The sequence below is a fragment of the Amphiprion ocellaris genome, chromosome 18, assembly GCF_022539595.1.
Source record: "Amphiprion ocellaris isolate individual 3 ecotype Okinawa chromosome 18, ASM2253959v1, whole genome shotgun sequence".
NCBI classification, from domain to species: domain Eukaryota; kingdom Metazoa; phylum Chordata; class Actinopteri; family Pomacentridae; genus Amphiprion; species Amphiprion ocellaris.
In genome coordinates, this window is record NC_072783.1 from 31,537,753 (window position 1) to 31,550,360 (window position 12,608).

At 38.7% G+C, this 12,608-nt stretch overlaps 1 long non-coding RNA gene across 1 annotated transcript; it reads left to right on the forward strand.

Moving 5' to 3' along the window:
* The first annotated feature begins 3,980 nt into the window (after positions 1-3,980).
* Positions 3,981-6,386, forward strand: LOC129347356 (uncharacterized). The gene is made up of 3 exons (XR_008599420.1): positions 3,981-4,250; positions 5,379-5,527; positions 6,029-6,386. It is a non-coding gene; the product is annotated as an uncharacterized LOC129347356 (long non-coding RNA).
* The last annotated feature ends 6,222 nt before the right edge of the window (positions 6,387-12,608 follow it).

Below are 12,608 nucleotides of genomic sequence, written 5' to 3' on the forward strand. Positions count from 1 at the left end.
TTGGTTCGGACGGTGGACTGGAATCTCTCCCAGCTGCATTAAGGCGAAGGCAGGGTACACCCTGGACAGGTCGCCAGACCATTGCTGTTCCTACCAGGGGGTTTGCCCCTGACAACATAGATCCCAGGACCACAGGGACACAAAAATCAACATCAAAGTGCCCATATTTCATGAGGAGAGAGGTCAGAAAAGAATCACTCATGTTGAAAGGATCCAACTGAGGTGATCAGGTATCTGATTAGGATGTTTCCTGGCCACTTCCCTTGGAGATTTTCTGAGTACACCCAACCGGTAAGAGACCCAACAGGGGTAGAGTCCAAACTCACATATCTCTCTTGGCCCATGGATACCCCAGGAGGAGCTGGGTAGACAAGTGTTACTGCAGCCCAACCGTGGAATAACGGAATAAAACAGATAGCTGGCTTGATGGTTACATGCCACGTTGGGTAGATGTGGTTGAAAGCTCTGTAAAAAGATTGAAAATGGTTGTGGAGTCGATTCCCAGACAGGAAGGATAAATGCATCGCAGCTGCTCAGTGACCAACAGGTCAGGCTGTCTAGTGGTGAGCAGTTTCCAGCTGAGAATGAATGCAATTATATGCCAAGTAATGCATTCCTACAAAAGGGCATTCAAGCGTACCCTCAGTGAAATATAGTTCCCAAAAACTGCACTCAATACAAAGCATTTACAGACGAGCTGGCCAGGAGTGCTCCATTAATGTGCAAAGTATTAAATTAATTAGTGTGGATTTTATTGATTTCTGTAACTGCATGCACTATGCTTTGTTATGCGTGTTTCAAAGAGAAACCTGCTGTCTCTTGCAGCTTTTTCTCAACAGCTCTGATGGTTTTAAATTGTGAAAATGAGAGCTCACTCACTGCTGACTAATGAGTTTGTTATTCTGCAGTAATTCAAGGAGGGTTTACTGGAAAGTCCCGAAACACAAAACTTGATTCAATTTCTTTATTTATTTTTTGCCAGATCTACATGAAGGTCAGATAATAAAAATGTCAACAATTAAGTATATTAGTGATGAAATCTTTAGCTGATACCGTGTTTATTATGCTACAGTTGCTGTGGATGCAGTCTGTGCAGTAGAATCTGTACGTCTGGAGGTCAGCACTCGGGGGGCGGAAAGTCTCAGACTGACTCAGTCAACAAGCTCGAGGTTGTTGCCACAAGATCGAATTCAAAATATGTTGTCTTCTGGGCATGACAAGTGTCAGTTATGTCAAGTTTCTGTCAGTGGAAGTCCCAGTGTGCTGCTGGTGTGGATGTTTGTGAGACAGACTGAAAGATGGATCAGCCAGGGCCGTGGAAGTGTGTGGAAGTGTTATGCAGAGACGATATACCTATATGTGTCAGCAGGGCTTCAGTTATATCTGCAGTGAAGCCCCAGTATCTTATCTCCACGTTTTCTCCTGCTATTGCAAGCTTTGCATTTACCACGTGAATAATAAGAAATTGCTTATGCTGCTTCTTTTTCCTACTTCACGACCGTGAGTTTCATTTCAGTAATGGCACAGCACCATCTAGTGTCAGGCCGACAATCATTGCAAAAATAATATAATAAATGCAGGACAAAAATGTTAAATTTTACGATGACACAGGACATTACCTGCATTTTTTGCCCCAGTAGGTTGATTGATACCATCGAAGCAGACCACAGGGTCCGTGTATATTTTGGCAATTGGATTTTCCGTTCTGAAACGGGTATTGAAAAAGAAAAAACAAGTGGTTATTTGATTTTCGCTTTAAAATACAAAAATTAAAATTGAAATACAAGGCGTTTTCCTTTTCATGATCAAAAAAGGATATACGAAATTTTAAAAATGCTTTGATTTTCATTTTATATTTAGAATAACAAAAAAGTAAAATCAGTAAGGGACAGAAACGGAAAAAAGGTCAGTTTTTTCATTTTCTGAGACCGGTGTTCTAGTTTAACTGGTGATCAGGTTAACTGGCGATAGTTTCCGTCTCCAGATGTTTCGTCCGCAGATTCATCACGATCAGACCTGGATTTACGTGAAATAAAGATACCAGATAAAGAAGACCTCGCCGAAAAACGTCGGCATCACTACTTAACAAAGTCTATATCCATGTAAATATCATCTACAGACAGTAAAAAGAAATGTGCGGGCCGAAATAAAAAACACGTATTTTTCAAGTATGGTGAGAGGATTCGAACCCACGTAATCCAGCGATAAAATTACGAGACCACCGTTTTACTCATTATGCTACCGATCAGCTCTGCGAGTTTTCTGCTTCATCTATATAGATCACTGCCATCCTGCCAGGTGTTTAACACCTGGTGATTGTTCAGGAAACACGCCCATGTCAACTGGGGATAGTCACAACTTAACACAGGCTGCCTGGTTAAGAATGAGTAAGAAAACTATTTATTGTCTCACCAAGAAAACCCACAACATGAAAGCACGCCCACTGCTGTGTTGTGTGTTAGTTTGTGTGTTCAGTGGAACAGATCCAGAGCAGAACTTCGAGCTGCACTCGGGTTTGTTCTCAGAAACACTCAGACCCTCAGCAGCCTCCCATCAGAACAACATGCAGCAGAACATTAGCTTTATTTGCTAAAATGCATCGGAACAAACTGAGACCACGTTGTTTAAACTAGTCACTCAGAAAACAATAAAAACTCGTTCAGTCATCCACGTCCTAAAAACGAAGTAAGGGGATTCGATCTGGTCAAAAGAAACCATGGTTTATTTGCTCTACACAGTGAGCCATAAGCAGGAGGCATTGAGACACACTACAGTCACATTTGAACGTTACACCTACAGATATTCCTGTTGTACTCTGAAGATACTGTGCTGCCATATTTGTATATTTAGCCTACATATACTCAAAGGTGGATTAGGAACATGTCATTAAATCAGATACTGTCAAACACCAGAATTCACTCTAGTCTTCCTCTGCGACATCTTTAAAAATATCTTCTGCCATTTCTAAACCAGCCAGGGTGTTTGGGAAGACACAAATCACACAAATATATTGTTTGTTTTGACCAGGTCGGATCCCTTCACTTCCTCTTTTTAAAAAAAAAAAAATATTGTCAGTGGTTAAAGTGCTCTGAATGACGGTTAGGACGTGGATGACTGAACGAGTTTTTATTGTTTTCTGAGTGACTAGTTTAAACAACGTGGTCTCAGTTTGTTCCGATGCATTTTAGCAAATAAAGCTAATGTTCTGCTGCATGTTGTTTTGATGGGAGGCTGCTGAGGGTCTGAATGTTTCTAAGAACAAACCCGAGTTAAGCTCGAAGTTCTGCTCTGGATCTGTTCCACTGAACACACAAACTAACACACAACACAGCAGTGGACGTGCTTTCATGTTGTGGGTTTTCTTAGTGAGACAATAAATAGTTTTCTGACTCGTTCTTAACCAGGAAGCCTGTGTTAAGTTGTGACTATCCCCAGTTGACATGGACGTGTTTCCTGAACAATCGCCAGGTGTTAAACACCTGGCAGGATGACAGTGATCTATGTAGATGAAGCAGAACATTTGCAGAGTTGATCGGTAGCACAATGAATAAAGCGGTGGACTCGTAATTTTATCGCTGGATTACGTGGGTTCGAATCCTCTCACCGTACTTGAAAAATACGTTTTTTATTTCGGCCCGCACATTTCTTTTTACTGTCTGTAGATGATATTTACATGGATATAGACTTTATTAAGTAGTGATGCCGACGTTTTTCGGCGAGATCTAATTTATCTGGTATCTTTATTTCACGTAAATCCAGGTCTGATCGTGACGAATCTGCGGACGAAACATCTGGAGACGGCAACTATCGCCAGTTAACCTGATAACCAGTTAAACTGGAACACCGGAAGTGGTCATCAGCAAGTGTGCAGTCAAACAGAGTTCGGTGCATAGACTGTATATGATTTTTTTTCATTAGTTTTCATGGTCAAAATGAGAGATCAGGTGGCTGATCTTAAAATAAATCAATATAGATTTTTTTATAGAGCGGTAAAGTTTTGCGAAGCCAGGGGGCGGGGCTACTTTAGTGACAGTCTGGTCTGGAATGATTGACAGGTCCTATGGAGGAGGCAGCAGAGACTCTGCTCTCCTCGTTTGGATTAATTCTAATATAATGACTGTTGGTTTATTTATCGGTGCAGCAGCAGAACATTTTCCACAGACAGTTTTCCTGCCCGTTGGCTTGTTTTAACCAGTTTTCTACCTCCGGCTGATTCTACCAGCAGACACTGAACGGACTCTGATTGTTCGGTAAGTTAATGTTTATTTTCATATCGGTGCCGCTTTTAATGCACTTTATATGCAGCTTTAGTGTCAGATATATTGTGTGCCATGCACTCCAGATGTTGGTGGAGTTTAATTCTGTGTGTGTTGACCAGAGAAGAAAGTTAGCATCTGGTAAATATTAGTTTTAATGTTAGCAATGCTAACCGAGGTAGCTGACCAGTCCTGATTAGCAGCTAAATGTAGCATCAAGCTAACGATGTTTGTGTTGAGTTTGCTGTCAACAGCTGAAGTGTGTTGTGTTCCTGTAATGTGATTCATTAAGTTCATAAAACTGTGGCTGGTTGACGTTAATGTAACTTTCCAAATGTGATTGAAACAGTAACGTTAATGTTCTAGTTGTCAGTAATCAGCTTTAATTTGACACGAAAACAGACTCTGATAGTTTAAAATGACATCAGTTTCATGAATTTGTTGAAAATTGTCTCATTTGTTGTTGTGATGTTGCTGCTGATTCATTAAAACCAGATGATCCGTGTTGAAGATACGTTTAGTATCAGAAGTACATGAAGGAAAATGGAAGTTTAGTTCTGCTACGTCAAAGATTTCAGGAATAAAATAACTAAATTAGTCTTTATGCCTCAAACTTTATTTTACAATAATGAAATAAGGAAATAATCACAGATAATAAAAATATAAATAGCAGAGAAAACCTGAGAGAATAATTTCCTGAAAAGTCTGTGAAAGAAAAGCAGGTTTTTATCCTGAAAGATCAGAATCAGTTCCAACATCTGCATCTGACAGCATCAAGTCAACCAGAAAGAAAAGAAAAAAGAAAATGACTTCTTTCTGATCACGTCTGTTCTGCTGCTCACAGTCTGCTGCTGCTCATATTCTTCACATTTATTGTCCACTTTTAAAAGTTCAGCAGACAGGTGCTCTGCTTTGGAGTGTGACGATGTCATCGGTGATGTGGAGAGTGGAGTTTCCGTTTCACCCACAGCGTGCTTTAGGGCAGCCAGGTCGGACTTGATGTTTGAAATACTGACCGAAAGCTCAGATTTAACTGTCTGTAGTTCCGTTTTGATGGATGTTAAACTTTCACTCAAAGCCGCCAGGAGCTGGGTCTTTAAAATAACCGCCGTCTCGTTACAGAGTGAAAGTAACAGTTCCTCCTGAAGGTCAGAGATTGCAGCATCTGAGGGCCTCTTCAAAAGAAGATGTAGTTGATGAAGGCGTTCTGGAGCAGGACCAGAAAGACCACGACCAAGCAGCCTTGAGATCTTAGACAGCGTCTCCCTGAGGTGGGTGTCAACAGTGTTCACAGTCGGGTCTGTGGTAATCCCGTCAAAAAACAAAACAGAAAAAAATCTAGATTATGAATCAACATGTAACCAAAGCACTCTGTGTATAACGCCATAGTATAGGATGTAGTTCAGAAAATGTCAAAGTATAGTATACTTTTCAAGAATAACATAGTATGGCCTGTATCTCATAGTATAGCATGTCGTTTCCAGAGGGTTAGACAAGTATTTTTTTGAAAGAGTAAGTTTATAACAACACAACATGTGAGGGGGTTAAAAGCAAATGGGTGTTAGTAAAATAAAAATAAATAAACAGAACTAAAAGTGAACTTCACGTTGACATTGATGGGCATTCCAACCAGGAACAAAGTAAAATATATCAATACCAAAAAAAAAACCTCTTCCTGTTCACCTCTTAAAACCCCAAAACACACCACTGTGTAGCTCCCTAAACTAAAACTACCCATGGGTTCCCTGTTTTCCTTTCTGAACAATTCAAAGGTCCCTCTCTATCTCCCCACACATCCACCAACCACTGGAACACATCTCCAAAGTTCTGCCGGGCCAGCTCAGCTTCCCCTCAGAAGAAGTGGCGCCACCTGCCAGATGAAGGAGCCTTTTGAGAGGCAGCTGGCATCGTGATTGGACTGTACTTTGGTCTGTTCCAATCCAGCTTCAGTTCCAGAGACGGCAGGCGGGACGAGTCAACGGAGGCCGGGTGGACGAAGGCATGCAGCTGAGTACAATCCAGAAAGAGACATACATTGTAGAATTGTAGTAATTGTGGGCTGACTGATTTACTGATTATCAGTATTTTATTTTTTACCGGTTTACGATAATAAATAAATTTAAAAATGGCGCTACTTTGGCTCTGAACCTTTATCTACCTGTGGTCGCTCTGTCTTCTGGAGTGATTTGATTGGTTATACGTCACGAATAAAACTCCTTTAACTTAACGTCTGTAAACAAAACAAAAACATATCAACAAAATTTTCTGTTAGTTTGTGTTCTTCAAAATTTAACTCCAAGATTTTAAATACTTTCATTTACTGCAAATGAATATCTACTCCAAATGTCTCACTAATAATCATTATCAGCCTTAAAAACCAACAGAACACCCCTCTATATTCCACCACACTTAGTACAGTCCGGTTCCCCCTTCTATAAATCTACTTGGAATCTTCCACTTCCTGTTTGTCAAAGTGGCCTTCTACCTGGACAGGTTTTGTTGGAGCTCATGCAACAAACATTTTGGGTAACTGCACTTTAATATGGATGGATGACACTGAATTAGAGTCTGTTTTAATGAGACTGAGTTCAGATGTGTAGCTCTCATTAAATAGTAAATTATTTCCCAGAATTCACAGAGAAAAGTCTGAAATGTTTGCTAGGTTAGTGTCCCACATGTTCTTTGGCTCAGCTGAAGCTAACTCTCTCCAACTTCTGGATCTCTTCAGTTGCTTGTTGTTAAAATATCTTGCTAGAGGTGCTGAAGCTCAGAAAGTCTGAGATGTTTGTTCAAAATTAGCTCATTCTCAAGTCTTATCTGAACTGTCCTCTTTTGTTTGAACTTTCCCTAAACTTAGGCGTTAATGACAGAGCAGCACATCCAGACTCAGTCTCATTTATGTAGAGATTAAACTTCAGTGTCATTCATTGATGTTAAAGTGCAGTTTTTCAAATGTTTGTTGCACATGCTCCCGACCAAACCAGTCCAGGTGGAAGACGATGTGAAGAGAAAGCTCCAGAGGATGAATATCACACATTTACTTTGGAAATAAATGTCCTTTAATTAGACATTGTCATGCAAAAGTTGGATTTCCCTTTAATGATGTTCAAATCTTTGTTGAGTGTTTTGTTGATGTTGGTGTCTAAATGTTTTTTGACACTCGGTCCCAAAGATTAAAACCTTCTACGGCTCACAAGCTGCAACAATTCACACATTACCAACTATCTTTCTGACTAAACTAAGATAAAAAGTGAAAAACTGCCTGATTCCTGCATCATGAATGTAAATCTTTTTGGTTTTTATGACAGTAAACTGAATATATTTGGGTTTGACATTTTATAAACCAAAACAAGAAATGAATTAGTGGAGAAAACAATCAACAAATTAATGGACAAAGAAAATGTGTTTTCCAACATAAATGGCTGAATTACTCCAACATTACAAGATACATACAGTTTTAATTCAAGTTTATTTATATAACGCCAACTACAGGTCAAATTGTCTCAAGACGCTTTATTTTGATATTTTTTGTCATATTTAAAATATGACAAAGTAAGAAATTTAAACTTCTTGACTAATCCAATTTATTATTTGTTTTTTAAGAGACTAATGGACAATTAAAATAAGTTTCTCCACTAAAACTAATAAACATGAGGTCAAATAGAAGGAAGAGTTTTAAATACTGCAGTCCCACGACGACAAGAATAAAGTTTGTCAACAAAAACTAAATCTGCTGGTGGATTCCATTAAAGTCCTAATAAATGATAATAAAGTGTGATACTAAAGGTTTGTGGTGCTAAAAATATCAAAGATATCGAGTTGAACATCTGGATGGAGGTTGATAAAAGTTGACCTCCCTTCATTTCTGTGGAGCCGACCCCATGGATTTTATGGATGGTGGTTAAAGACCTGCTCTTCTAGTGGTCTTCCTTCTAGTCGCTGTAAAAAGTCAGTCCATCCTGGCTGACTTCAACACCTCTTCATGACAACTTGTTCTGCCTCCGACCTGGTGGAAACTCCAGAAACTCGGGAAAACCTGTGGAGACTCGAAGAACTCGTGGAGACTCGAAAAACTCGTCGGGCGGGGGAAGGTGTGGTGGGCCGTGGGGGGAGTCAGGGCGGAGAGTAGGCGGGGAGGTGGGTGGTGGCCTCCCCGCCTACTCCCCCCACCCACCTCCCCGCCTACTCTCCGCCCTGACTCCACCCAGACTCCGCCTTGGCTCCACCCATGTGGTCACACAGAAACTACGATGCCAAAGGGACGACGAATTTATTTCTTTTTATCTGATCTGTAGCTCAGTGAGTTAAGGATTTGCCTATGGAGCTGCAGGTCGCTGGTTCAAGACCAGACACTTCTTAAGTTTTCTCAAAATCCTGACAAAGACAAAGAAAGAAAAGTGCCAGTGGCGGGTCTTGAACCTGCGACCTTCCAGTCCGCAGACTCTCTTCTTATCCCCCTGAGCTATTTGCTCAGATACCAATTCTTCTTTTTTTTGCGCATTTATCATCTATTTTTTGTCGTTTTCGAGTTTTTTTTTAACTTGAGTCTCGACTCGACCGTTTTTCTCAGGAGGTTGGACTTTTGCCTTTGTGCTGGAGGGTGGAACCCTCAGTTCCAAGACTTTCCAAAGCCTCCACACCTCCCGAGTCCTCAGGACCTGAGCTTTCACACAGTCTGAGGGCTGATATCTTCTAAGTTCCTGAGTAGTTCTCTGTTAGTTTGAACCTTTCGACAGTCTGAGGACTGAAGTTTTAAAAGTTTCTCAGTACTTCTCTGTTAGTTTGAACCTTTAGACAGTCTGAGGACTGATATCTTCTAAGTTCCTGATTACTTCTCTGTTAGTTTGAACCTTTCGACAGTCTGAGGACTGAAGTTTTAAAAGTTTCTCAGTACTTCTCTGTTAGTTTGAACTTTCTGGTTACCCGAAGCCTTAAAACTTGTGACCATGAGTCTTGATTTCACATTTAGATCATCCATCTGAGTTTTTCTCAGACCTTCACCTGTGGGTTTTTTAGAAATCCTCAACAAACTTTGATTCTCTTCACTGAACAGTAAAGTTTGTGGAGATCAGAAGGTAACATTAGTTTGATCGATGCCTTCAACTACTAGTAGACTTTATCTGGAAAGCAGTTTTCTGAAATGAGTTCTTAGTAAATCTGTCCACAATCAAACCAAGAACATAGAAAGGGGAAATGTTTGAAGAAACAACTTGATGTTTTCATTTCAGACTAGAAAACGCTTTAAGGCCTTCATCAGTTTTTGCTCTTTTCGATTGTTTTATTGTCTCCGGTTTAATTTGATCTTCTAAAGTCTAACTGGTGTCTTTTCAAATGTTATGTCTTTAGTTTGATTCTTCTTAAATGTTTAGATTTGTTCTTTTCTCACCTTTTATTCTTTTCTAATGTCTGATTTGATTTCGAAATGTTTTATCTTTTTAATGTTTGTTGTTTTTTCAAATCTTTTATTGTCTTGTTTGAAAACTTTCCTTTTCTTTCCCAATGTTTAATTTTTCTATTAATTATTTGTTCAGGTTTTCGTTTTAAATGTTTTACCACCTTTTAATGTTTGATTTTCTTTTTAAATGCTTCATTGTATTTTGTTTAATTCCTGTTAATTCCTAAGTTTTATTGTCTTTAAGATTAAATTTTTTAATTAAATGTTTTGTCTTTTAAAGGTTTAATAATCTAATTAAATGTTTAATCTTATTCTTGTTTAAAAAGTATTTTTTAAATTTAATTATGTAAAATATTTTCTCTGTAATTTTCAATAATTTTATTTTAAAAATTTTGTTTAATTTCATACTTACATGTTTTGTATCGTGTTTAATTATCTCTCAATATTTTGTCGGTTCAATGTCATTTAATTGTATTTAATATTTAACTTCATTAAACCGACAAAATATTGAATGAGATAATTAAACACGATACAAAACATGTAAGTATGAAATTAAACAAAATTTTTAAAATAAAATTATTGAAAATTACAGAGAAAATATTTTACATAATTAAACATTTAAAAAATACTTTTTAAAAACATTTCTTTTAAAGTTTTATTGTATTAAATTTTTTCCCCCTTGATTTAATTGCTTTTTGTTATGTAGTTTATTTCTTTAATCTTCTTTTTCTATCACGATTTTAACCCCAACCTTAAAAATGAAATAAACCCTTTAATCACAATCAAAATACTTCTGTTGTCACAATCATGAGTTAGTCAATTATTCAGTTTATCAATTCTTTATTTGTTTAGCACCTTTCACACAGATGACAAAACTAAACAAGCAAAGAGAAAAAACTATGAATAAAACTCAAAAACATTTTTAAAAAAGCATTTAACATGGTAATAAAATCTGTTGTGTTCAGGGGATGGAGGGAATTTATTGAAGTCTTCTTGGGCTCACATGGGAAATCATTTAAAATATAAACTTGATATTCAGTCCAAGGAAACTGGAAACTGCAGAGCGACAGAAGAACCAACAATATCTCCTGTTTTCTCCTTTAATGAGTTGACTCTTCTTGTGCTTTCAGACCAAAGACCTACAGACTCTTCACAACCTGCTCAAACTCTTGGTACAGGACCTCACCACACGGGTCAAGAAGGTTTCTGTCTCATTTCTACTCTGAAGCTCACCTTCTCCTGCTCAAACTGCTGACAAATGTTTCTGCTGCTCTAAAGTCTGCTCTCCAGAACTTCCTAAAAACTCTCACAGTCTCTTCTGCTGCAGGTTGCTTTGTAGGACTGTTCCAGAAAACCTCACTAAACAACATGGAGGGGCCTCAAGATAGTCGTCCAAATGAAACCATACAAAAACCAAACTAGCACAACCCAAACGCTAAAGTCTCCTGCAGCCTACCAGAGAACCTCTGAGAACAGAGAATCAGGACAGGAACTCTTACCTTCTGGACAACCAACGTTGGTTCTCAAACAAGAATACAGAACGTGTCTGACCAGAAACCTCTAAAGACTCACTACAGCCAAGATAAAGACACAACTCAGCTGCACCAAATCCACTAATCACTGCACACATTAGCACCATGTGCTAACTGTGGCTAAAGAACCACATTTGCCAAGATAACTATTCAGTACAAAGCCCTAAAACACACCAAGAAACACATTAAAGACGATTTTACTGCTGGAAGATGCAAGCCAACGCCTAAAGAACAAACTAAAGCAATGGAGCCAAACCCGGTTAGTGGTGAAGAGAAGCAGAGGAAATGTTTGTCTGCAGCTAAATAAAGCAGGAAGACACTGAGCTGCTCAGGTGTTCCTGATAATACCAAGCAGCCACCTGGACAGCCAATAGGAACACAGCTTACTGGAAGTCCAGAGGGCTGGGTTAGTGAAGGAAATTTAGTTTAAAGTTGAAGCAGAAAGTTAACAAAGAAAGTTGAAAACCACCTTCTGATACCTGAAATCTCTGAGTTTTCACACAAAGAACGCCTGAACATGTCAAACTGGTTCCATAGTAGAACCCTCATTGTAAAACGTCATAGTATGGTGTGTTGCTCAAAAAACATTAGGACCCGGCTGTCTAGGGTCGCCGAGGAACAACACAAAAAGGCAAACGCTGGTTTCCAGGGGGTTAGGCGGCTATTTATTTGAAAGAGTAAGTTTACAACAACACAACATGTGAGCAGAAAAATCTCAAAGTCTGTCTTTAGTTCAGCTGAAAATACAAATTTTTGTCTTTTTTATTGACCAAACTTTTCAGGAAGTAGATGAAGAATAATTAAAGCTCTCATGTAGAAGTCCAACTTATTTTGGATCCTTGTGGAGAGTTTACTCTTAGAGTTTGTAAAGCTGTTGAGTTTTTAGAGTCACATGGATTGTTTTGACATTTATTAACCGAGTTCTGAAATAAAATAACAGTTGTAGATTTCTGTCATTTAGTCTGGACTAAACAAATAACAGCAGCATAAATCTCAAACATCATTATGAGGAGTCTGGATTGAGGTTTCTCACTTGATAATGATCAAAACATGAAATTTAGGTTGGTTTAAAGGAATATTCCACCTTAAATCTTTGAATGTTGACCTAAAAGGTTGGTGTTTCAGGAAGTATTCCACCTACAAGGTCCTCACACATCCACCTTAAAGGAACATTCCACCAAAAATCCTTGGACATGCACCTAAAATGTTGGTTTAACCGAGTATTCCATCCAGAATCCTCAAAGAGACCTGAGGGGCTGGTTAAAAGGAATAGTCCACCTAGAACCTCAAATACAGACCCGAAAGGGTGGTTTAGAAAAAAATCCTTCAATGTAGACCAAAAAAAGTTAGGATGGAGGAATATTCCACCTCAAATGTAGACCTGAGAAGAAAAAAGTTGGAGGAATATTCCACCTGAAATGTAGA